Genomic DNA, 26,580 nt, shown 5'->3' on the forward strand with positions numbered 1-26,580 from the left:
GTCTCTTCTCCCCACCCAGGGCATGCACTGCAGGGTAAAGGCCAGTGTGGGTCTGTGCACCCTGGCTATCACTGCAAAACTTCAAAACAACCCAGGGGGGAGGTGCCTGCTCCACTCAGCTGTGTGCTCTGTCGGACTTCCACCAGCGATGGGCACAGGACCAGTGAGGTCCAGTTAGCCTGTGCGGGAGAGGCTGTGCTGGGGGGATGAGGCGTGGGTGTGATGCTGACCCGGCTGGTGGGGGAGGTGGCAGGCCCTCACACAGTGATTGCAGGCCCGGGAACAGCCAGGGCAAGCGTGATGGTTGGGGAGGAACGGTTGGGGGTTGGCAGGCAGGGCAGAGCGAGGGTGGTAATGAGTAAGCTAGATAGGATGGTAGATCTTAAATCTATCCACAGCAGGCTCCTGGGGAGCAGGACCCTGACTGAGGCACAGCTTGGGACGATGGGCAGAACGGAATGTGATTGCCGTGGCCAAGCTACGTATCCTGAGTTTCTGTTTCCTTACTTACAAAGCTGGGGCCTTACAAAAAACCTTACAAGGTTTTTTGATGGTTAAATGAGATAATGTGAAGCACTTAATGCGATGGCTGGCACTCGGTGGCAAGCCCATGCAAGCGATATCCGTGGTTCTGATGCTTTGCCAGGTGGCCGTGGTCATTAGGATAAAACCAGCAGTAGTGGATGCCTAGGACTCTGTCTCTGGGAAGCCTCTGGCCAGCTTTTGTGCTCAAATTCCAAAGCAGGGTGAAAGGTCAGATCAAGGGGCAACAAAGGAACGGCTTCCTGGGGAATCAGGAATAGGGAGAGAAAGCAGCAGCAGCCCTAGTCAAGGTCGTGTCCTGTCTGGGTTGCTGTTTACTTTCCTTCTTCCAGGAATGGAAGCTCTTTGCCACTGAATTCCGTCACCATCTCCTCGGCTTGTGGACTCTGTGAGGTGGTGATCAGTTTACCAGAGAACCAAGTTTTCATGCTGAGTGAAGTTCCACAGTGCCTTCCTCTGTAGGGTTGCTCGGGGTGTGGGTGTTGAGCAGAAGAGCAGTAAAGGCTGGCCAGGAATGGTCGACGGTCATGCATTGATTCTGAGAAATTGAATTAATTGGCCAAGGCAAGTCACATACCCAACAAGGGAGGTTGAGGCATCCAGGGACGAGCAACGGTGGGAAGTCATTACTTACCTGTAGGCCTGAAGGGGTCAGGAGAGGAAGTAGTGTTTCCTCCAGACTTCAGGGCGGGTTGACAGAGTGGAGGCAAGGATGCCCAGCAGGGAATCTCATAGAGGCCAGACATATCCTGAGTCAGGACTGTGACATCAAGGCCAGCAGAGAGTAGGGAAGAGCATACTCCACGTTCTCTCTTCTCCCAGCCTCCTCTCTCCTGCCCGGGGCCTCCCATTGGCTGAACCTGCAGGACGCCAGCCAGCGAGGGAGTCCAGTTACCTCCATCCACAGGCCTCAGCTTCGCTGGGTGCAGGGCAGAGAAGGGAGATGCAGAGAAGTGAGCGGAGAGCAACCAACCAGGAAACCTCTCCCAAAGGCTAGTTCCTGGTGGAAACATCGACTCAACAGGTGTGATGGACTTCCCTGGTGGCACAGTGATTGAGAATCCGCCTGCCAATGCAGGGGACATGGGTTTGAGCCCTGGTCCGGGAAGATCCCACATGCCGCTCAGCAACTAAGCCTGTGTGCCACAACTACCGAGCCTGCATTCTGGAGCCCACAAGCCACAACTACTGAGCCCGCGTGCTGCAACTGGTGAAGCCTGTGTGGCCTAGAGCCTGTGCTCCGCAACAAGAAAAGCCACTGCACCGAGTAGCCCGCACACCGCAGCAAAGGGTAGCCCCTGCTCACTGCAACTAGAGAAAGCCGCGCACAGCAACGAGGACCCAGCACAGCCAAAAATAAAATATAAACAAATAGGGCTTCCCTGGTGGCGCAGTGGTTGAGAGTTCGCCTGCCGATGCAGGGGACACGGGTTCGTGCCCTGGTCTGGGAAGATCCCACATGCCGCGGAGCGGCTGGGCCCGTGAGCAATGGCCGCTGAGCCTACACGTCCGGAGCCTGTGCTCCACAACGGGAGAGGCCGCAACGGTGAGAGGCCGGCGTACCGCAAAAAAAAAAAAACAACATTGTTGAAAAAAATGAAAGAAAACCTGAATAAATAAATGGACTCCCTATGTTCATGGATGAGAAGGCTTAATATTGTTAAGATATAGGCTTAATATCCTTAAATTGATCTACAGGTTCAATGCAGTGTCTTTTACAATTCCAGCTGCCTTTATTTGCAGATGACAATATGAGCCTAAAGTTCACATGGAAATGCAAGGGAACTAGACTGCCAAAGAATCTTGAAAAAGAACACAGAGGACTCGCACTTCCCAATTTCAAAACTTATCACAAAGCTACAATAATCAAGACAGAGTGGTACTGGCATAAGGACAGACATACAGATCAATGGAATAGAATTGAGAGCCCAGAAATAAACCCTCACATTTATAGTCAGTTGAGTTCTAACAAGGGTACCAAGATAATGGGAAAAGAATAGTCTTTTCCACAAATGGTGCTGAAACAACTGGACATCCACTTGCAAAAGAATGAAGTTGGACCCCAGCCTAATACCACACATAAAACTCAAAGTGGATCAAAGACCTAAACATAAGAGCTAATAACTATAAAACTTTCAGAAGAAAACATAGTCATAAATCTTTGTGATATTGGGTTAGGCAGTGGTGTCTTAGATACGACAGCAAAAGCACGAGCAATAAAATTTTAAAAATAGATAAATTGGGCTTCATCAATATTAAAAACTTTTGTGCAGCAAAGGACACTATCAAGAAAGTAAAAAGGTGGTTCAAAGAATGGGAGAAATTTTTTTGCAAATCATATATCTGATAGGCCCTTGTATCTAGAATAGATTTTGAAAAACTCTTAAAACTCAACAATAAAAATACAAATAATCCAAAGGCAAAGGATATGTATAGACATTCCTCCAAAGAATATATCCACATGGCCAGTAAGCACATGACGATATGCTCAACATCATTAGCCATCAGGGAAGCGTAAAACAAAACTGCAATGAGATATCACTTCATACCCACTAGGATGGCTAATCAAAAAGGCAGATCATGACAAGTGCTGGTGAGGATGTGGAGGAATTGGAGACATAAGCTGCTGGTGGAATATAAAATGGAGCAACAGCTGTGGAAAACAGTCTGGCTGTTCCTCAAGTGGTTAAACATAGAGTTACTATATGATCCAGCAGTGTATACCCGAGAGAAATGAAAACACATGTGCACCCAAAACTTGTACACAAGTGTTCACAGCAGCATTATTCATAATAGCCAAAAGGTAGGAACAACCCAAATGTCCATCAGATGGGTTAATAAAATGTGGAATATCTGTACAATGAGATATTCTTTGGCAATTAAATAGAGTACTGTTACCTGTTACAACGTGGATGAACCTTGAAAACATTACGCTACGTGGAAGAAGCCAGACACAGAGGAGCATATAATTTAGTATTCCTGTGTCAGTTAGAAGCAAGGCCCTGGGCCTCAGTTGTCACTCATGTTGTCTTCCTGTGTCACAGTCAGGTTCAGCCAGAGGCCATTTCCACCATGGGTCCCATCAGTAGGAATGCTGGCTCCGCTTCCCTTCAGGTCCCCTTGTGGGGAAGGGTGCCTGTGGAGTGGTCATGTGTAGTCCACGCCTTACCTGGTGCCCCTCTGAGTGCCACGCTCCGGGGACGCCCTCTGCCTTCCTGTTCTTGCAGCTCTTGCTGCCTTTCTGGCCTGTTCTCTCCCTTTTTTGGGTGGGGCTCATCCACAGTAGCTTCCTGAGAAGCAGTGCCAGGAGGTCAGTTGTGGCAGCCCTGTTCTTTGTATTTTTTTTTCCTTCTTGTCTTTATTTGAAGAGAGCTCAAAATACTAACAGAGTATCACTTTATTACAGTCATGATTTCACAGTCACAAGACTGAAAGTTTCAGATTTTACCAAGAGTGAAATGGCTTTATACATGAACTTTGGTTTAACCCCAAAATAGCAGCTACCCAGGTTTCCCACAGAACTTGACCATAATAATGTATAAGTCCCATTCTCATACGCATCCTCATTCACATAAACTGCTCTTAAATTGAGTTCGATTCCAAAGTGATTAAAATTGATTAATTGAAATCAATTAAAATTGATTTGCTCTTTATCTTTATTTCATCTTCACACATAATGGATAGTTCAGCTGGATAGAGAGTTTCAGGCTAGAAATCATTTTCCTTTTGAAGTTTTAAAGAAATGCTTTGTTCTCTTCTAGCTTCCCAAGTTGCTGTTGAGAAATCCAAAACCGTGCTGATTTCAGATTATTTGTGCCCCCTTTCCCCCACTTTCTGCAAGCTTACAGGGTCTGAAATTTCACGACATGCCTGGTGTGAGTCTGCATTTGTCCATCTTGTCGGCTCGGTGCGTCCTTCCATGTGGAAACGTGGCCTCTGTCCTAGGGGTTTCTTGAATTATTTTGTTTCTTCCCCTGTGTTTTAGCTGTTCTCTCTTTCTGAGACTCCTGTTATTTAATTTTTGGATCTCTTGAACTGACCTCAGATTCTCTTCCCTTTCTTTTTTTTTTAAAATAAATTTATTTATTTTGGGCTGCGTTGAGTCTTTGTTGCTGCGTGCCAGCTTTCTCTGGTTGTGGCGAGCAGGGGCTACTCTTCGTTGCGGTGCGCAGGCTTCTCATTGCGGTGGCTTCTCTTGTTGTGGAGCACGGGCTCTAGGCATGAGGGCTCAGTAGCTGTGACTCACAGGCGCTAGAGCGCAGGCTCAGTAGTTGTGGCGCATGGGCTTAGTTGCTCTGCAGCATGTGGGATCTTCCCAGATCAGGGCCTGAACCTGTGTCCCCTGCATTGGCAGGCGATTCTTAACCACTGCGCCACCAGGGAAGCCCTCTCTTGCCCACTTTCCGTTTCTTTGTCTTTTTGTTTCAGTTTCTAGGAGATTTCCTTTACCTAATCTTCCAACCCTTCTATTGATTTTTTTGTTTGTTTTTCCCATTATATTTTAATTTCCAAGAGCTTTTCTTGCTCTCTGAATGGGTCTTTAAAAATATGTGCATAACATCCTACAGTTCCACCTATGTAATCTTTTCTTGTTTCTCTGAGGATATTAATGCCATGTTTGTTTAAGTTTTCTTCTCCTTGCATTGGCTGTTTCCTCCAAGTTGCTTTTTTCTGCTACTTTCCTTTGGTCTCTCTTTGAAGGAATCTCTCCTCGGCTGCCCAGTGATCTTTGGTTGCCGGTTCACAATGACTAGTAGGGGCTAAAAGCTGCCTGGGAGTCCAGTTTCTGAGGTGCACAGTGGTGATGAGGCATGCTATTTGTTGGGGAACCTCAGTGTCAATATCCTGAGGCCTCCCCTCTTGGGCTGGGTCAGGTCTCAGAGGAGGGGAAGGGTGTTCTAGGAGCTGAGTGGGCAAGGGGACAGGATGCATAGGCTCACTTAACTTTCCTCTCCTGTTTTTGGCAAGGTACCCAGGCCCTCACCTGTGCCTTGCACCCCCCAGTGCAGACCCTGAGCTTCGTCCTCTCCAGAGAGCAAACCTCTGTTCTTCAGGAGAGGGTGGGAGAGGGGTGGTCTCCAGCAGCATGAGGTGGGGGGACGGATCTAGGGATCTAACTGCTTCTCAAAAGCTTTCACCCAGCTTCCATTGTACGTATCAGCCCATTCATCCCATCCCGGGGGACCTGGAGCCACAGTTCCCTAGCTACTTGGTGGTGGAAACTGGTGGATGAGCAGCCTTCCCCACTGCCAGGTAGGGCCACGAGGACAGTTAACCCAAGCTGCTTCCACAGTTATGTTGCTGTGGTCTCCCTTCCTGGTCTCTCTGTCCTTGGGGATTTATAGCTTAAAAAACAAAAACCTCTTACTAAAGTTTTGGTGGGATTTCGGGAGGGAGAAAAATTAGACACATAACCCAGACATGAGTGGGCTTTGCACAGGGAAAAGGGCATCCAGGTGGGGAGCATCTTGGTGGAAGGAGTGCTCTGAGGAAGACGGGAACGTGCTTGGATTATTTGGGAACAAGGAGGAGGCAGTTTGGCTGGAGTTACAGGACCCAGGAGGCTGAGGAGTGATGGGAAATGAGGCTCGACAGGCAGGTTGGACTAATGATGTGAGGCGAGATTCTTACCTGTAGGCAGTAAGGGTCGTGGAGGGTTTTAAAAAGAGAGTGAAAGAATGCCTGCACCGGGGATGCTGTCCTCAGTATATAGCCTGGATCAGTAGCTAAAGCCAACCAATGGTAATGGTTGGTCATGGTTAGGAGGCCTTTACAGCAGTTCAGGTAGGAAGAAGGGGGTAATCTAGGGTGGGTTAGTGGAAATGAAAGCAAGGAGAACGTGAGCGATTTCAGAGGAAGAACTGATGGGCCTTCTTGACTAGATGGTGGGAGAGGGAGAGGGAAGGACAAAGATGACCCCCAAACTGAAGCCCTAGTTCCCTGGGGATGGAAGACAAGAGGTGTTTGGTTGGGTTTGGGGGAGTGTGTGTCATCTGGGATGGGGGAGGGAGGGGGTAAGTTCTGTTACAGAATAGACATTTGACATGTATGTGCAACAGCTGTTATTTTAAATCCTCACATTTCAACCTGCAAATGCCTCTGTTGGTTAAGAAAGAGTGAAGGGGGTGGGGTGGGGAGAGAGAAAAGGTGTCAAGGGTATATGAGTAAGGAAATCAGTCCCTTAAAAAGCAAAGACTAATTTTCACGTTGTTAAATGAGATTATCAAAGGAATCTTTATTTTGGTATCCTCACAGGTTCATTAGTGTTGCAGGATGGCTTCTGAACTGCCTTGAGCATAGAGAGTTTCTGATTCATTTCTTCCTTAGCTCATCCTCATGTTTTGACTGAATTAAATGCTCTGTACAAGAGGCTTCTACAAAAGACACAGAGGCCTCTTTTTTTTAAATTAAATTTTATTTTATATTGGAGTATAATTGTTTTACAATGTTGTGTTAGTTTCAGGTGTACAGCAAAGTGATTCATTTATACATATACATATATCCATTCTTTTCCCATATAGGTTATTACAGAAAGTTGAGTAGAGTTCCCTATATTATACAGTAGGTCCTTGTTGATTATCTAATATATATATAGTAATGTGTATATGTTAATTCCAAGCTCCTAATTTATCCCTCCACACCCCCCACCTTTCCCCTTTGGTAACTATGAGTTTGTTTTCTAAGTCTGTGAGTCTGTTCCTCTTTTGTAAATAAGATCATTTGTGTCATATTTTCAGATTCCACATATAAGTTATATCATATGATATTTGTCTTTGTCTGACTTACTTCACTTAGTATGATAATCTCTATCAGAGATTATAATAATAATGCCATGTGGCTGCAAATGGCACTATTTCATTCTTTTTTATGGCTGAGTAATATTCCATTGTATATATGTACCACAGCTTCTTTATCTATTCCTCTGTCAATGGACATTTAGGTTGCTTCCATGTCTTGGCTATTGTGAATAGTGCTGTTATGAACATTGGATGCATATATCTTTTCAAATTATGTTTTTCTCCAGATATATGCCCAGGAATGGGATTGCTGGATCATATGGTAGTTCTATTTTTAGTTTTTAAAGGAACCTCCATACTGTTCTCCAGAGTGGTTGTACCAATGTACATTCCCACCAGCAATGCAAGAGGGTTCCCTTTTCTCCACACCCTCTCCAGCATTTGTTTGTAGACTTTGATGATGGCCATTTTGACTGGTGTGAGGTGATACCTCATTATGGTTTTGATTTGCATTTCTCTAATAATTAGCAATGTTGAGCATATTTTCATGTGCTTTTTGGCCATCTGTATGTCTTCTTTGGAGGAATGTCTATTTAGATCTTCTGCCCATTTTTTGATTGGGTTGTTTATTTTTTGATATTGAGCTGCATGAACTGTTTGTATATTTTGGAGATTAATCCCTTGTTGGTTGCTTCATTTGCAAATATTTTCTCCCATTCTGTGGGTTGTCTTTTCGTTTTGTTTATGGTTTCCTTTGCTATGCAAAATCTTTTAAGTTTAATTAGGCCCCATTTGTTTATTTTTGTTTTTATTTCTATTTCTCTAGGAGGTGGATCCAAAAAGATACTGCTGTGATTTATGTCAGAGTGTTCTGCCTTTGTTTTCCTCTAAGAGTTTTATAGTGTCCAGTCTTACATTTATGTCTCTAATCCATTTTGATTTATTTTTGTGTATGGTGTTAGAGAATGTTCTAATTCATTCTTTTACATGTAGCTGTCCAGTTTTCCCAGCACCACTTATTGAAGAGGCTGTCTTTTCTCCATTGTATATTCTTGCCTCCTTTGTCATAGATTAATTGACCATAGGTGCATGGATTTATTTCTGGGCTTTCTATTCTGTTCCATTGATCTGTATTTCTGTTTTTGTGCCAGCACCATACTGTTTTGATTGCTGTAGCTTTGTAGTATAGTCAAGTCAGGGAGCCTGATTCCTCCAGCTCTGTTTTTCTTTCTCAGGTTTGCTTTGGCTATTTGGGGTCTTTTGTGTTTCCTTACAAATTTAAAAATTGTTTGTTCTAATTCTGTGAGAAATGCCATTCATGATTTGATAGGGATTGCACTGAATCTGTAGATTGCCTTGGGTAGTATAATCATTTTGACAATATTGATTCTACCAATCTAAGAACATGGTATATCTTTCCATCTGTTTGTGTCATCTTCAATTTCTTTCATCAGCATCTTATACTTTTCGGAGTACAGGTCTTTTGCTTCCTTAGGTAGGTTTATTTTATTTTTATTATTTTATTTATTTATTTTTTTGCGGTACGTGGGCCTCTCACTGTTGTGGCCTCTCCCATTGTGGAGCACAGGCTCCGGACGCGCGGGCTCAGCGGCCATGGCTCACGGGCCTAGCTGCTCCGCGGCATGTGGGATCTTCTCGGACTGGGGCATGAACCCGTGTCCCCTGCATCAGCAGGCGGACTCTCAACCACTGTGCCACCAGGGAAGCCCTATTTTATTCTTTTTGATGTGATGATAAATGGGATTGTTTCCTTAATTTCTCTTTCTGATCTTTCATTGTTAGTGTGTAGAAATGCAAGAGATTTCTGTGTATTAATTTTGTATCCTCTAACTTTACCAAATTCATTGATGAGCTCCAGTAGTCTTCTGGTAGCATCTTTAGGATTCTCTATGTATAGTATCATGTCATCTGCAAACAGTGACAGTTTTACTTCTTCTTTTCCAATTTGGATTCCTTTTATTCCTTTTTCTCCTCTGATTGCTGTGGCTAGGACTTCCAAACTATGTGGAAAAGAAGTGGCAAGAGTGGACATCCTTGTCTTGTTCCTGATCTTAGAGCAGATGCTTTCAGCTTTTCACCATTGAGTATGATGTTAGTTGTGGGTTTGTCATATATGGTCTTCATTATGTTGAGATAAGTTCCCTCTATGCCCACTTTCTGGAGAGTGTTTATCATAAATAGATGTTGAATTTTGTCAAAAGCTTTTTCTGCATCTATTGAGGTGATCATATGGGTTTTTAAAAAATATTTTAAAAATTTATTTATTCATTTATTTTTTTGGCTGCATTGGGTCCTCATTGCTGCGTGCGGGCTTTCTTTAGTTGTGGAGAGCAGGGGCTACTCTTTGTTGCGGTGCACGGGCTTCTCATTGCGGTGGCTTCTCTTGTTGTGGAGCATGGGCTCTAGGCACATGGGCTCAGTAGCTGTGGCTCACGGGCTCTAGAGCACAGGCTCAGTAGTTGTGGCGCACAAGCTTATTTGCTCTGCAGCATGTGGGATCTTCCCGGACCAGGGCTCGAACCCTTGTCCCCTGCATTGGCAGGCGGATTCTTAAGCACTGTGCCACCAGGGAAGCCCCAGCATGTGGTCTTTATTCTTCAATTTGTTGATGTGGTGTATCACACTGATTGATTTGCGGATATTGAAAAATCCTTGCATCCCTGGGGTAAATCCCACTTGATCATGGTGTATGATCTTTTTAGTGTATTGTTGAATTCGGTTTGCTAGTATTTTGTTGAGGATTTTTGGGTCTGTGTTCATCAGTGATGAACATGGCATGTACTTTTCTTTTTTGTGTGGTATCTTTGTCTGATTTTGGTATCAGGGTGATGGTGGCCTCATAGAATGAGTTTGGGAGTGTTCCTTCCTCTGCAATTTTTTGGAATAGTTTCAGAAGGATAGGTTTTAACTCTTCTCTAAATGTTGGATAGAATTCACCTGTGAAGCCATCTGGTCCTGGACTTTTGTTTGTTGGAAGTTTTTAAATCACAGTTTCAATTTCAGTACTTGTGATTGGTCTGTTCATATTTTCTCTTTCTTCCTGGTTCAGTCTTGGAAGATTGTACCTTTCTAAGAATTTGACCATTTCTTCTAGGTTGTCCATTTTATTGGCATATAGTTGCTTGTAGTATTCTATTATGATCCTTTGTATTTCTGTGGTGTCAGTTGTAACTTCTTCATTTCTAATTTTATTGATTTAGGCCCTCTCCCTTTTTTTCTTCCTGAGTCTGGCTAAAGGTTTATCCATTTTGCTTATCTTTTCAAAGAACCAGCTTTTAGTTTCATTGATCTTTTCTACTGATTTCTTCATCTCTATTTCATTTATTTCTGCTTTGATCTTTATGATTTCTTTCCTTCTACTAACTTTGGGTTTTGTTTGTTCCTCTTTCTCTAGTTGCTTTAGGTGTAAGTTTAGGTTGTTTATTTGAGATTTTTCTTGTTTCCTGAGGTAAGATTGTATTGCTATAAACCTCCCACAGAGGCCTTTTTATTTGGGGTCTGTAGCCAAACGGGCAAGTGGAGAGGGGGTACCACTCACCCAGCCCACCCTTACTGCCTGTCTCCAGGTCACTTTGGGGTGCTTAGCCCGTCTAGGTGTTCTTTTCATCTGTGGCTCCCGGGGACGTGAGGAAAGGGCCCCGGTTGTAGCATTTGCAGATTTCTGTGGTGTACAGATGCCCACTGTGATCAGTTTCAGGCTGTTACTCAATGTCACTGAGCACTGAGTTGGAAAGGGGCAGAGTCAGGGAGCCGGTGGGAGCGATCATTCTGTGCCTGGTGTGGGTGGCTCATGATAGATCCTCCCCCAAAGGATGTGTGTGGGCGGGAGGACTCCATTTCTTAGGTCATCTGACTTGCTCTGACTAAGGAGGCTATGAGGGTCAAGTTGTGCTTCAAAGCATCATCTCCACAAGCAAGCCCCAGCCCAGCTGGGCTGGCCTGTGGTTCTCTCCTCATGGCCCTGGCCCTGCCCACCTCTGCCCGTCAGAAGCAGGCCCAAGTCCCCTGTTCAGCCTCTGCATTGCTGACACTGAAAGCTGACGTTTATAATAAAGGCCCGTTATGTGCCAGACACTCTTCTGAGCACGTTACATGCATTAACTCGTTTGATCTTTGTAACAAGCCTATGCACATTACTGTTATTATCCCTGATTTTACAGATGAAGAAATTCAGGCCTGGAGATTAAACAGCTTGCCCAGAGCTAGTGGGCTTGGTGGAGCCCTGACTGGAACCCAGGCCGTTCGACCCCTGGGGTCTTACCACTGTGTTTTCCCTGCCCTGTTACGTCAACATCTGGGAATTCTCTTTACGTGTTTTTTTTTTTTTTCTCCTTAAGATCCAGTCAGGGCCTCGGCACTGTTGGTGCATTGGGGCTGCCAGATAAAATACTGGTTAAATTCAAATGGCTAGTTTATTAAAATGGCTAGTTGAATTCAAATTTCAGGTAAACCAATAATTTAGTAGTGTTAAGTATGCTCCAAATATTACACAGGATATACTTGTACATTTTTTAAAATGCAGTCTAGCTGAAATTCAGATTCTAACTGGACACTTGGCATTTTAATTGGCTGAATCTGGCGGCCCTTGGCTCAGCGACTTTATCTCGGTTGAGAAAAGAGTCAGGCGCCCAGGAGGAGATTGAAGTAATCAGTCTTGCTACTCACATTTCTCTGGCCAGATTGTGCTGAGGGCTACCAGTCTCTGATTCATGGTACTTTTTTTGTTTGTTTAATTTATTTTTTGGCTGTACCGCGCGGCATGCAGGATCCTAGTTCCCTGACCAGGGATCAAACCCACGCCCCCAGCAGTGGAAGCACCGAGTCTTAACCACTGCGCCACCAGGGAAGTCCATCATGGTACATTTTAAAGTAAAACATACTTAATATCTAAATTCCAAACATGTCTAACTTTTGCTCTTCTCCTCTAAAGAAAGAATATTAACACAACCTTGGTAGGAACATGCCAAGATACAGGTAGATCACAGCAGAAACTTAAGAAATCTCATACAATCAGTCTAATATTTAGCTATTCCAGAAGACTCATTTGACCTAAACCAACTCATTCAGAAAACTGTCTAAAATTTTTTTAACCCCCCTCACAGGGAAACGCCATTGCTTTTTCTAATCTGTATCTTTTGCTGATCTCACCGGCCAGATATTTTTCATAAAGCTTAGTCTCATCCTGCTTCTTGGAGTGGCTGTGGCTAACCAGGAGTTTGGGTGTGAACAGGAAGCACGGCCGTCTACAGGTCTGCCTTCCCTGGGCTGCTGCTTCTCTGGCTGTGCCTCTCTGAACGTGATGTCTTGCCCTGTCAGCCCAGAGAGCCGGAGCACAAAAGCCACTGGTCATCTTAGCCCTTGGCAGGGTCAGTGCATTGGGTGATGCCTGGGTCCCAGCCGGTGCTGGGGTATTTGACACTGGCACTAGAGCTTTGCTCTCAGAGGAGGGAGGCGCTCTTCATCCAGTACAAGGCCAGTCTTTCACCTGAGCTGAGCCGCTTTCCAGGGATGCTCCATCTCTGTAACTCCTAGCAGCCTACCCTCCTGTTTCCAAACAGCATTCGGCTCTGTTTTCTGATCTCCTCCTGTGGAAGGTTTAGCTCGCTTTTACCCCCCAGCCCAGACATACCCACTTTCCCTGCTCTCCTCCTTCCCGCATGGTTACGTAACCATTTAAAAGTACATTTTCAGTTTTTACATTATTAAAATCAAGTAAATATCCACAGTTGAGAACACCAAGTGTATACGTGGTAACGTTTTCCTGTATAACTTCTCAGTTTCCTGGAGTTGCTCTTTACCTCATTCCTTCATCCCCAGACGAACTATAAAAACTGCCATCTCCTCCCCATTTTTTCAGAGACATCAGGTCATCCAGCCTTTTTGTTTGTTTATTTAGACCCCCGATTGCCCCCTTGGAGCCCCATCTCTGGAAGCTTCCCAGCCCGTGCTGTTGTCTGGAGAAGCAGTTCTCACCATCCCCTGAGAACTCCCCGGGCTTCCTTCTGTGCTGGCTCCCAGGCTTCTCGGTCTTGGTTTATCTACTCCCTTGTTTCGTTGGTGCTCATCTCCCAAGAGTTTCCTGGGAAAATGCACGCGAGGGTGGTAAACTTTCCTAGGCCAAGCAGGTCTGAAAATACCTTTATTTTGCCCTCACACTTGATTGATGGTCTAACCGGGTAGAAAATTATGGGTTGGAGAGCGTTTCCCTCAGAAGTGGCTCAGCGTTACTGTGGCCTCCTTCTTCTCTTCAGGAGTGTAGTTGGCTGAGTGACGGCCCCCAAAGATGTCTAGGTCCTCATCCCTGGCACCTGTAAGTGTCACATTATCAGGGAAAAGGGTCTTTGCAGATATGACAAAGTGAAGGATCTTGACATGGGGAGGTGACCCTGGATTATCCGGGGGCCCTAAATGCCATCGCAGGTGTCCTCAGAAGGGAGATGCAGGAGGTTAGACACACACTGCGGTTCTAGAAGGCCAAGTGATGACAGAGGCAGAGACTGGAGTGATGTGGCCATAAGAAGAGGCATTTTGGCAGCAGCAGAAGCTGGAGGAGGCAAGGAAAGACACTCCCCTGCAGCCTCCGGAGTGGATATGACCCTGCCTGCACCTCGATTTGGGCCCAGTGAAACCGATGCTGAACTCTGGCCTCCAGAACTAAAAGAGAATACATTTTGGTCGTTTTAAGCCACCCACTCTGTGATACAGGAAGTTAACAGGATCCCCCTGATCTTACTTCCAGGCAGGACTTTGGGCATCGTGCTGGGGCTCAAAGGGTCCTCACAGCCACAAGTGCACGAGGTGCAGGAGGTGATGCTGGCTGACTCTGCCCTGCTCCCCCCCGGGGGGCTGGGGGTGGGCTCCCCGGACTCAGCCTCTTATTTTCTTACCTTTTCTCCTATTTGCCATATGTCAGTCTTTTTGTTATGCTTTCTGGGTGATGTCCTCCACTGTCTTCTAATTCTTCTATTTATTATGTTTAAAAATGTCTGCAATGCTATTTTTAATTCCCTAGAGCTCTTTCTCATTGCCTTTTTAAAATAGCTGCCACCTCGCAGTGCTATAGCTTCTCTTACTTCTCTGAGATTAATTATAGTGGTTTTTTTCTAAGTATCTGCTCTCTCTATTACTTTCTCCTCAGAGTCCCATGTTTTTATTCCCAGTTTGTTTTGGTGAATTTTTTTGGCTCTGTCCTCAAACATCTGGTGATTTTGGCTGTCCCTTCATACTGAAGCCGATGGGAAAGCCTGGGCACGGTGGGGCTTATGGACCAGTTGTCCTCACCTTGAGAGGAGGCTGCAGGCCACCCCTTTCTTTGGGTGCCGACTACGTGTCTGTAGCCACGGGACGTCCGTCCTGGGCGGGTGGTTTCCTAGAGAGGAGCCCTCAGGGTGCTCCCTAGCCATCAGCCTGGGAACCACTTCGTGGTAGCCGAGGGCTTTGCCATCTCCCCTGCTGTCTGCAGCGCCGTCTGGTGCCCTGTCTGCCGCCTCTCCCCTGGCTGGGCCTCGTGGCCACAGTGGAGCCTTTCCAGGAACCCAACCTCTCGTCTTCTGAAAGGCGCCAGTGCCTGGCAGTCAGGAGCGGGGCCCTGGATGCCCATAACCGGTCCACCTGGCTTTGACACTTCCTAGCAGCGTGCTCTTGGGCACATGACTCCATCTGTCCTGCCTGCGCCTCAGTTCCCATGGCTCTAGACCTGGGAACGCAGGTGAACCGTCGCAGGGGTCGCTGCGAGGATTCAGCCAGTGACTGCACTGGACTCAGCAGGGCTGAGGCTGTTTGCTGTTCCTGTGGTTCTGCTGGGGTGTGGTGCAGAGATGGGTCTGGGGCTCTTCCTCCCTTAGACTGTAACCGGCCTTCAGTTTGCAGCCCCACTGTCCAGCCGACCCACTAAGTTCTGAACTTCCCGGGAGCCTGCAACTCGCATTTGCTCACTCTGTGGATTCCTCTGCGTGCTCTCCACCCCCCACCCCCCGTCATTGCCACTTGTCCACATGCTGTGCCTCGTTCAGTTTTAGGGGCCTCTCTCATCTGCTGCCCTTGGCTTTCCCATTTGTCCTTGGGGGTTTGTGCTCTTTTTAAAAAGATCCTTTTACCGATGTTTTAGTGGGATTTCAGAAGGGTAGAAATGAACCCCTGTGTTCGATCCATACATTTCACCAGACCTAGTTCTTACCGTAAAATGGGAAGCAAATATGTCAACATAGTGACATCAGTTTATTCTGAGTTTCTGGGTCTTATATTTATTGCTAGCTGTATTGTCTGTATTTTTCAAATGTTTCATAAAGAAAAGAAAAAGAAAGAAAGAAAGAAAGGGAGGAAGGAATGAAGGGAGGGAGGGAGGGAGGGAACCTCGATCCTAGTACCCTCTAGGATCGTCTAGGATGCTCAAGTGCTCATCCTGCATTTCTCCTCTTCTTACTTGAACATTAAGTTAAGATGTCCTTGTCCGGACATTGGGGAGTTTACAGCAGAGACCGCCTCACCTCCCACTAACTCACTTTTACCTCTACCCCCTCTGAGCCACCGCTGAGGCCACCAGTGAGCCCTCTGCTGTCAAACCCCATGTCTGTTTTTTTCACTCCTTATCAGAGCTCTGCTGCCTTAGACATTGACATTCCTCAGAGCCCCGGCCCTCACCATGCGCCCACGGCCCTGGCTGGTCCCTGGGTGTCCCTCGGCTCATCCTGGCCCGTGGGTGTTTCTGGCCGCCCCATCCATCCTTCCTGCCCTCATGTCCCCAGCAGGACGTGGCTCCCAGACCTCCCTCTCCTGCTCAGAGTTCTCCTTCAACGTCAGACTCACGTCCAGCAGCCTGTTTGGACTCCCCAGCTGGATAGCTTGCAGTTAATTCAAGCTCATCAGGGTCAAAATTGAACTTGCTGGCCGCTACCTACATCCGCTTCTGTGTTCCTTAACTTGGCATTGCCACTGTTCACCCCTTCCCTTAAAACAGGAGCCAAGAGCCACCCTTACCTGTGGCCTCTTTACCCCTCGTCGAACAGGTTCTGGAGGAGTACTTCCGGCATGTTTCTTGCCTACATTAGAACATCTTCCTTGTTTTTCTTCCACCTCTAGTCTTTCCTCCTCAAATTCGTCTTCCTCAGAACAGTCAGAGTGGTCCCTCTAAATTGCAAATCCCTCCTCCCCTGCCTAGTTTCCTGGGTCACATCCCCTGACATTGAGGGTAAGTCTGCGCCCCTTGCTGCGCATGCAGGCTCGTGACCTGGAGTCTAGGCGTCTGCGCTTGGTCTCCTGGGCATCCTCACTCCCTGCCTCTGGCCTCAGTGGACATTTGCCAGGCTGTTTGGTCCTTCGTCTTTGCTCCCCCTGTCCCCACGCCTGAACCACCTCCCTCCTTCCTCCTTGTCCTTTGATTCGTCCCTGGTGTGTTTCTTCAGGAGGTCTTCCTGCTGGCTCTGCCCTCTCTCCGTGCAGCCATGTGTTGGCATCGGCACAGTTCACAGGCTCGTTTTTGCTGCCACCCACTCGGCCTTTCCTGGCCCAGAGAGGGTGCTGATCACAGTCCTAAATAGCTCCGTGCTCTGAAGGCCCCCACTTGGCCTGCTTCAGGATGAGCGGGTGAGAGAAGGGGGGGGGGTTATTTTTTATTTTTAAAAACAATTTTTGGCCGCGCCGTGTGGCTTGTGGGATCCTAGTTCCCTGACCAGGGATTGAAGCCGTGCTCCCTGCAGTGGAAGTGTGGAGTCCTAACCACTGGACCACCAGGGAATTCTCGAGGGAGCGTTTTTAGTACCCTGTACTCCCCAGCCCCTGGTTTCAGGGTCTCTATAGGTTCTGGTCATTTATGGGGAACGTGGGTCTGTTAGTTTCCTAGGGCTGCCATAGCAAAGAACCCAAAACGGGATGGCTTACGACAGAGATTTATCGTCTCACAGCCTGGAGATCAGAAGTCCAAAGTCAAGGTGTCGGCAGGGCCACGGTCCCTCTGACAGTTCTGGGGGGGGATCCTTCCTTATCTCTTCCAGCTTCCGGTGTTTCCAGCGATCCTTGGCGTTCTCTCCAGGCACATGGCTGTCTTCTCCCTGTGTGTCTCCACATGGTCTTCCATCTGCGTGTGTCTGTCTCTATGTTCAAATTTCATCTTTTTATAAGGACACCAAACATATTGGATTTGGGCCCACCCTAGTGACCTCATTTTCACTGATTACCTCTGTAAAGACCTAATTTTGGGGAATTCCCTGGTGGTCTAGTGGTTAGGACTCTGCACTTCCACTGCAGGGGGCACGGGTTCGATCCCTGATCAGGGAACTAAGATTCTGAATACTGTGCAGAGCGGCCCAAAAAGAAAAAAAAAAAAAGGACCTTATTTCCAACTAAAGTCACATTCTGAGGTCTTAGGGATTGGCACTCCCACGTATCTCTTTGGGGAACAAGATTCAGCCCATACACTGGTGTCCACTTTCCTACCACCTTGAAACTGGGGTGACCTGAGTGAGCGAGTGGGGACAAGGTCCTGTGTGACTCGCCAGCTGGGGTGGGTGTGCCATGAAGGTGTCAGGGAGCTTTCTGGACCACCTGCATGTCTGCTGTGTTTTGGTGTCCGTCTCCCTGCAAAGCATCGTCCAGCCATGGTTAGAATTGAGTCTTTAGTGCCTGTCACCCTCTCAGCCCTGAAATGCTGTCCTGGTTCCCACCCTCGGGCTGGGAGGTATATTTTGCTGACCTTGCCCCTTTGACCTTCCTTGTCAACACTTTGGGCTCTTATCTGTGTGTAAGGGACACTCATGTGTCCCTTTAGCTTGTGTGTGCTGCTCCCAGGAGGGGCCATGCCTTATTCATTGTCTAGCCGCTCCACAGTATTTCTGGGCTCACAGTACTCTGCAAGCTCCTGTGGCCTGGAGCAGTCATTCATTCATTCACTCATTCATTCCCCAGACATTTAATGTCGGTGTCAGGCACTGGGCAGAGTGCTAGGGAGACACTGGGGGACAAAACAGACTGAGAATCCTGTCGCCAAGTCCTCACAGTGTCTGGTGAGACGGGTCAGCAAATCGTTATAACATTAAGTGCTCCTTTTTTTTTAATTTCATTTTTTTAGAATAAATTTCTTTATTTTTTATTTTCGGCTGCGTTTGGTCATTGTTGCAGCGTGCAGGCTCAGTAGTTGCGGCACACAGGCTCAGTAGTTGTGGCGCACGGGCTTAGTTGCTCCGCGGCATGTGGGATCTTCCCGGACCAGGGCTCGAACCCGTGTCCCCTCCATTGGCGGGCGGATTCTTAAGCACTGCGCCACCAGGGGAACGCTAAGGGCTCCTTGAGGACACAGACGCAGACGCGACCTCACCGAGAACCCCCACAAGCAGGAGGACAGGGGTTGTGGCAGGGACAGTGACAGAGCTGCGGTGAAGACAGATGGCCGCCCGAGGAAGGGTGTCTGAGCAGCCTGGGGTGGTGGAGGAGTCCAGGAAGACCTTCCTGAGTGGGATCTAAAGGATGTGGAGAAATTCGCGCGAGTGGCTTTCCGGCTGTGAGCCTGGCCCGACGTTCAGGTCCCCAGGCAGGCGTGCACAGGTTGGCAGTAGCACTCCTTTTGCACCAGGGGGCAGTGTTTGCCTTGAAAGTCTCCTTGCCCTCAAATGAGGCTGGGACAGGGCAGCCGCTGCTGTGCCCACCGGGCCCCCTCCTCACCCTGTGCTTCCTGCCACTCCCTTGCGGGCCTTGATCAGCCCTCATGCGCCTCTCTCTCTGAGCCTCCCCCGTTTCCCAGGGGGCCCGTTGTCCCAGGTGCCGCTGTTACCCCCTCTCCCCTCTGCCTGCTGCCTAAATCGAGGGTTGCCAGGGGCGACGCAGAGCCCCGCCGCTCAGGGTGGGAGGTGGGCTGTGCTGCCCCAGGCCCCGCGCTGTTTCCGCTCCGAGTCTCTTCCTGCCTTTGATGTTCTCGCGCCCCTTTCTTCATCTGTCACCTTCGTTGTTTCTCCTGTCCTCCCTTCAGCTCCCCCTGCTCAGAAATCTCGGCCTTGGTCTGTCCTCTCTTGGGCGCTTTGATATCAGCCGCTGCAGCCCTGAAAGTCAGGCGGAGTCTTTCCCTTTCATCTGTCCCCGTTGGCCTCCAGCCCCGGGCCACCATCCGACACGTTTAGGACAGCGCGGAGCTGCCTGGAAGGAAGGCTCCCCGAGAGCAGCCCCATCCATCAGAGGCTCGCTTCTGCCACAGTGTGGAGTCCTCCACCAAGAACTCTTTCTTTCTGGTTCTGACCTGCTTTTGCTTGCAGCCAGCCGCTGAGGCCGGCTGGGGGCAGGGGATAAAGCCTGGTAGGGGTGCTAGTGCTGGGGGTGGGTAGTAGGAAGTAATTGTGTAGGAGCCTCACTAGTTAACTTGGAGATTCCTGGGGCCTGTTTCTGACCCGCTCTCCCTCCTTCTCACCCCACCTGGCTGCTCCAACACACGTCTGAGATGGACGTGCTCAGGTACTTGGGGACTGGGGGCGGGCAGTTCAGTCTGTGGGCTTCCAAAACTAACACATCAGCCAGCCACCCCCAAAGCAGGGCCACAGCTTTACTTTCCTCTGTGCCTCCTGCCCACAGTTGCCCTCTGGGGAGTCTGCAGGAGCTGCTGTGTGAAGAACAGGGATATTTAGGGTGGAAGCAATACAGATCCTCGAAGGAACATTCCAGGGCCCGATGCTTGGCTACAACAGCTATTCAGGTGGCCGCCTACCCTGATCCCAGCAAGGCTGCTCTGGCTGAGAGCACGTCCACCCTTGAGCCCAGTGGCTTTATTGTCTGGACCAAAATTTGGATGGTGATGGCTTGACAGCGGAATTTTGTGCTGCTCTTGGTTGCAAGAGGCAGCCTGGGAGGTGTAGTTTAGGTCTGAAGGAATGGGACCTCTAGTGACATTTTGATGATTATTGGATGAATTGAAACTGCCCTAGCTCATCAGGGACACGTGATTGCTGGCTCTGTTAGCCTGCTCCCTGGTGAGAAGTGCAGAGCCCCTCTGGTGGCCCTGCCGAAGTTCAGGCAGTAACGCATTTTTATCAGGAGTGGGGTTTTGGCTTTTGGTTTCCAAGTGCCTGTCACGCTGTGCTTCTGATGAAAACCATAATTTATTCCTTTAGTTAGGTGAGGACACCCTAATGGGTCAGCGCTCTTGCTCTAGGAGACATACCAAGTGGGCTCAGAACTGCCTCTGCTGGCTGACCTTGAGTGTGACTTAATCCCACTGTGCCTGGTTCCTTCTGTCAAAGGGAGTGATAAGCAGCTGTGAGGCTGACCTGAGTTAGTACGTGCGGAGCCCAATGCCTGGAAAAGAGTAGAGACTCTGCTAGGTGTGCTGTTCCCCGCTGTGTCCCCACCTGCTGGCACCGGCCTGGCACGGAGGTGGAGCTTGGCGAGTGTTGGATGTTGTAGAAGCCGCAGGGGCAGGGCAGGTCACCGGGCCTGGCAGACGATGTCACTACCTCCCCTGCCTCGTGCCCCAGGTTGTTGTCAGCACCCTCTTGACTGAATCGTCACCACTCCCTTCTGGAAGGAAAGAACACTGAGCTTATCCATTCAGTGTTGGGGGGAGGTTTGAAGCTGGAAGAGAAGTCGAGACTGCCTGTGGAGTCATGCTGAGAGGCAGCGGGGGAGAAACAGGTGTTCCCAACACTCCCCGCCTCCCTGTGCCTCATTCTTGCTGGCGTTGTTTACACGTCCCAAGTGAGAGTCAAAGCCGTCTTCCTCCCCGTCTCTAATGCACAACCCGGGGCCAAGGAAAGGGATCTGTCAGCTGGCATTTGCAAAAATAGCAAACGGGCCTCTCTGGGCCTGTCGGCTCACTGGAGAGGAAACCGGATAAGGGATCTTTGGGCGGTGGCGGTTGCTTTTCTCTTGCTCATCACTCCCCCATCTCTGAGGTCAGAAAAGGAGATTTTTGCTCACGTGTGCCACTGGCACTGAGCAAGGCAAAGTGGCGTCCCCGAGGCAGGTGACCGGAGGCTGGCTGTGCCCTGGCTCCTCCAAGTGGCCTCTCCCCCCGGGGGAACCCAGCCAGTGGGGGAGTCCCATCCGTCCGCAGAGCAGCCGCCCTCTCTGAAGGCTTGTGGCTCCCCTGGGCAAGGTCAGCTGATGCAACAGAACACGAGGGCTTCCCAGGGTGCGGGTTTGGTTAACGAAGCCCTCGGCGTTTTTAAGGAAGATTTTCAGCCAAACTGCCAACGACCTTGAGAAATTCTGGGTTCCCATCCCGCAACCGAAAGCTCAAAAGCAAGGCACAGTGTGGCACCAATGGTGGGAGCCTGGGCCTTGCCCACACCGCCCTCCTGTGACCGGTGCCGTCACCTGTGCTCTGCTCTGCAGTGAGGGGACGAGAATGCTACCTGCAACGGTGCTTGAGGGAAGGCCAGTGCTCTGCGAAAGTGGCGCTGTGAAGAGGGGCTGGCACTCAGGTCACTGCAAGATGCCAGAGTTTGGTCTCAGGGCGGGGGTCCCATTGAATGCCAGAGGCAGCCCCTCTGGGAGGGCTGCAGAAGGGAGTTTGGTCTCCTGAGGCCTGGCCACGCTCAGACCTCAGGCGCTGAGCTTCTGCTGCCGGGCCTCACCGGGTGCCTGGCTGCCTGCCTCCGCCACCCCGAGCGGGAATCCGCCCACTCAGCGCCTCCTTCGGCCCACCCCGGACCCTCAGACTCGACACAGCCAGAGTGAGTGCATCACACACTCGACCCACGAAGGGCCTGCTTCCTGGAAGGGAGGCCTCTGTGAGGTGGCTCACCTCTGTCCTGCAGATTTTCTCCCAGCTGAAGTTGATTCTGGAAAGGCCTTAGGAGGCACCAAGCAGCCGAACCCCCTGGGTTTCAGGTCTGGGAGGGGAGTGGGACTTGACAAGGGAAAAGGCTGGGTTAACCAAGTTCTGAGGTGTCCTGGGAACGCAGCAGGATTTTTATTCACCTTTGTGTCAAGACCCAAGCGTGGCTTTGCGGGGTCAGGGGGTGGGGGTCGCTTGTGACTAAGCTGGGAACTGAGCTACAGGGATGTGTCTAGGCTCTGAGGGGCAGTGTGACCTGTGCCCTCGGGCATCCACGAGGGCCCCGTCTGACCAGCCTCCCCAGACCCCACTCTGCCTGTTGGCTGACGTTTCTGTGCCTTTCACCTGCAGGGGCAGCAGGAAGTCCGCTGTCCCGCTCCCGGCTGGTGTCCTGCCTCAGGACACCTCCTTCGGGCTTCCCTGGTGGCGCAGTGGTTAAGAATCCGCCTGCCAATGCAGGGGACACGGGTTCAAGCCCTGGTCCGGGAAGATCCCACATGCCACGGAGCAACTAAGCGCATGCGCCACAACTACTGAGCCTGCACTCCAGAGCCCATGAGCCACAACTACTGAGCCTGTGTGCCACAACTACTGAAGCCTGCACGCCTAGATCCTGTGCTCCGCAACAGGAGAAACCACCGCAGTGAGAAGCCCACGCACCGCAACGAAGAGTAGCCCTTGCTCGCCGCAACTAGAGAAAGCCCGCGCGCAGCAAGGAAGACCCAACACAGCCTAATTAATTAATTAATTTTTTTAAAAAAGAACACCTCCTTCGTGCTCTTTCCCTATCCCTGGGGATCGGGGAGCAGGCTTTGGGCTGTGAAGCTCCTGCTGCCTGCGTGACCCAGCCTCCATGCCTCCCCTGCTCCGGGGCGCCCCTTCCGCCAGTTTCAGCCTTGGCAGCCGTCCCTGCCTCCAGCAGACTGGGGCGGGAGAACTTTGTTCCCTGGGCCACTGACTCAGGCCGAGCAGATGGCGTGGCCTCCCTGGGAAGAAGCAGCCCTGGGTGCCTGGCTGGTGTGGGGTGAGTGCCCCAGGGCTCCCTTGTCACGTGCAGGTCTTCCCACCCGAGAATGCGGTCCGCTCTCTGTGGGCGCACGTTCCGGCCCTTGTCCAGCGAGAGCCACTGGGCGGGTGGCCGCATCACTGGTTGGGGCGGGAATGAGAGCCCTGCGGGTGTGGGCACCAGAGCCGGGGGTTCCTTCTCGTGCCCCGCACTCATCAGGGAGGAAAGGCCAGTGGGAAGATGGCGATGGCGGCCACGTTCATCGCCCAGGCATGGCACTCAGGGCCCCCGCTCAGTGATCCCCAGGACGACCTGCCGAGGTTGGGGTGGTGTTGGCCACTTCCACAGAGGAGGGAATGAGGCCTCAGGTGCCCAGACCCAGGCCTGCTGACTCCAGGTTCACACTGGGCTGCCAGCCAGTGCGTGTGGCTGCCCTCTGCCCACTTTTTCCACTGCTCTGACTTCAGCGAAGGACCGTGACCTTTCCCCTTCTATAAACATCTGCCTGCTCACTCCCGCACCCCAGGGTCTGCTCAGGTCTCAAGTCCAGGCCGATGTTTGCTTCTGTCTGCACAGGACAGGGGGCTCCGGGGCATTCAGAGACCCCCCACCTCCACCACCCAGTGCCCAGACCCTGGTTTCTTGGTTTGTAAAGTGGGACGCCAGGGAAGCCCTTGCTGTCTAGAGCACGTGTGAGGGTCAAATGCAGAAATGTGTGTGGGTCTCTAAGGCCGGATAATTCAGACTCCCTTGTTTGCTGACTGAGCTAGGGAGGCACTTGGCACCCAGCCCGGGGGCATAACCTCCAGGGATCTCTTTCTTTATCTGGAAAAGGGATTGGGGCATGTGTGGTTGGGGACAGGACAGAAATGTCTATTTATCCACAGGACAATGCATAGTGCCTAAGGCGTCCTCAGGAGTAAACCCACCCAAGTGGGAGAAAAGAGCGTGCCTCCCTGGAAATAGTTGAGACGTCCCTGGAGGATGGAGAATCTCCGTGCCAGTGGTACCAACTGTAAGGCTGCTCACCTGTAGATAAGTGAGGAAGATCCCGCCTGCAGCCCTGAGCAGAACAGGCATCTGGTGCCCAGGACGAGGGCGAGGTTTGCATCCCACACCTGCTCCCGGGGTGTGCGCCATGGACCGCCAGGGCCTGCTTGCTTCTGGCTGCTCCGCTGGGCAAGCGCTTCCCTCCTAGTGGCTGGGTGTCTGAATCCGGAAGCCGGTGCAGAGGATTAGGTGCTACCAGTAGACCTGCGAGGGGGAGATAACAGGATAGCATCTGAAGTTCACTGGCTTTCAGAAAGGTGTGGGAGTCAAATGTTTCCACTCTGAGGCCCAGCTGGTACTTGGCACCCACTGTGAGCGGGTCCCGGGGGCTCCCTTGGGTCGCTCCTCCATCGGCGCCAGCTGGAGCATGGCTTCTTTCTTTCAGACCCACAGACAGGCTGCGGAAGCAGTGCGGGGAATTCTCTCACACCCCTTACCCCAGTTTCCCAAACATTGACCACGTTTGCTTCATTATTTCCATGTTTTTCCCTGAACCATTTGAGTGTAAGTTGCAGGTATGATGCCCTTAAACTCCTAAACACTTAAGTGTTTTTTCCCTAAGAATGAGGATATTCTCTAAAGTTACCGCAGTACAACAATTAACATTGACACAATACTCGTTTCTAACGTACAGACCTCATTTAAATTTTGTCAGTTGTCCCCCTAATGTCCTTTACTGCAGCTGAAATCCAAGATCCAATCCAGGAGCACGTGTGCATTTCATTGTTCTGGCTCTTTAGTCTCCTTTAACCTGGAAGTTCTTTAGTCTTTGTTCCTCATGACCTTTGACACGTGTGAAGAGTACAGGCCAGTGGTTTGGTGGAACGTCCCTCAGTCTGGGTTTGCCTTGTGTTGGCTCCCGATTAGACTCAGGCTGGGCATCTGTGGCAGGAACACCCGCAGGTCCTTCTTGGCCGCCCGTCAGGAGGCATGTGATGGCCGTTTCCTGCTGGTGATGTTAACCTGCATGACACGTACAGGGGTGTCTGCCAGGTTCGTCCACTTTGTATTAATAAGTAAGGACTGTGTGCTCCATTTTAGAAGATGAGCCAGAGCCCAGCGAGGCTGCTGCCCCACCCTTGACATTCGCACTGCTGGTGGGACCCCGGGCGCCCACTGCCTGCCCTCGCCTCTGCCCCTGTTGGCTCTCAACTCCCGAGAGCTTCTGCCCCAGCCCCACGGCGCTTCCTGGCTTTCCTCCTCATCCAGACTCAACGTTGGTGCACCCGCCACAACTCTCTTTTTTTTTTTTTTTTTTTGCGGTACGTGGGCCTCTCACTGTTGTGGCCTCTCCCATTGCGGAGCACAGGCTCCGGACGCGCAGGCTCAGCGGCCATGGCTCATGGGCCCAGCCGCTCCGTGGCATGTGGGATCTTCCCGGACCGGGGCACGAACCTGTGTCCCCAGCATCGGCAGGCGGACTCCCAACCACTGCGCCACCAGGGAAGCCCTCCTGTCTTGACTGTTCTGTCCCCAGCAGATCTACCCCAGGCCCAGGGCTTCCAACCCCACCCTTTTGCTGAAGCACCCAGGCTTCCTGCCTGGCTCTGACCTCTTTGGCAGCCCGTTCCCACCCCCAGTCTGGTCTCTCCTGAGGTGGGGGAGGCACTTCCACTCGCTCATCCTGGGCTTCTTCCTTCCCCTCATCTTCCACAGTGGGTCTCAGCGAATCTAGCCTGTTGTATCCCAGATACCTCCCCACCCCCTCTGTCCCCCCAGTCAGAGGTGCTGTTTCTGTCTCAGCCCCTGCACAGCCCCACACGTGCACCCTCTTTCCATCCTCGCTGCTCCCAACCCAGGCATCTTTTCCAAACACACAGCAGGTCGTGCCCTCCACCACCGTGTTGGGTGAGAGGCGGACGTACCCAGAGGCCTCGGCAGCCTGGCCCGTCTCACCTTCAGCCGTGGGGTCCCTGCCCCCAGCTGTCAGACCGGATCTTTCTTGGACACACCCAGCTCCTTCTTCCCTCGGGTCCTTGGCTGTGGCTGTTACTGTGCTTGGGGTGCGTTCCCTGCAGATCAGATCTGTGTGTGGCTGCGGCTTCCTGCATTTAGGTCCCCACGTCTGTGCCCTCCTCGGAGAGGCCCACTTAATATCCAGCCCCCCGCCCGGTAATTCACAAAATGTTACCTGTTTTCTTGCCCTTGGGGCACTAGTCATGATCTGAAAGGACCTTATTTCTGTCTGTTTTTTTCCTTTTCTCTTCTCCTTCCCTGGGTCTACCTCCTGTGAGCGCCGAGGCCTTCCTGCCTTGTTCTCGACGCCCTCGCCTGGCGCTGTGCCTGGCGGGGTTGATGCTCGGCGGGCCGCCCTCTCTCCCCTGGTCTGAGGGCTTCCCTCTTCTCTCTTTCTTCTCTTTATTTCCTTATTTCTTTTCTTCTCTTGTCTTTCTATTTGGTCTTTATTTCCCCTTATCCGTCTTGTTGGCCATAATATGATGCTGAGGTTTTTATATATAAATATATATATA

The 26,580-nt window shown here is 50.4% G+C and overlaps 1 protein-coding gene across 10 annotated transcripts in view; it reads left to right on the forward strand.

The window, feature by feature from the left end:
- The window catches only part of PC (pyruvate carboxylase), a 104,947-nt gene that overhangs the window by 54,410 nt on the left and 23,957 nt on the right, over window positions 1-26,580 (forward strand). For 3 of the 10 annotated variants that reach the window (XM_033402326.2, XM_033402323.2, XM_033402324.2), the window contains one exon: window positions 23,947-24,162. The exons of the other annotated variants lie outside the window; for them this stretch is intronic. The gene's annotated coding sequence lies outside the window, so the exon portion shown is untranslated. The remainder of the gene's footprint in view (window positions 1-23,946; window positions 24,163-26,580) is intronic. 10 annotated transcript variants of the gene reach the window in all.

This window comes from Orcinus orca, chromosome 8 (assembly GCF_937001465.1).
Source record: "Orcinus orca chromosome 8, mOrcOrc1.1, whole genome shotgun sequence".
In the NCBI taxonomy this organism is placed as follows: domain Eukaryota; kingdom Metazoa; phylum Chordata; class Mammalia; order Artiodactyla; family Delphinidae; genus Orcinus; species Orcinus orca.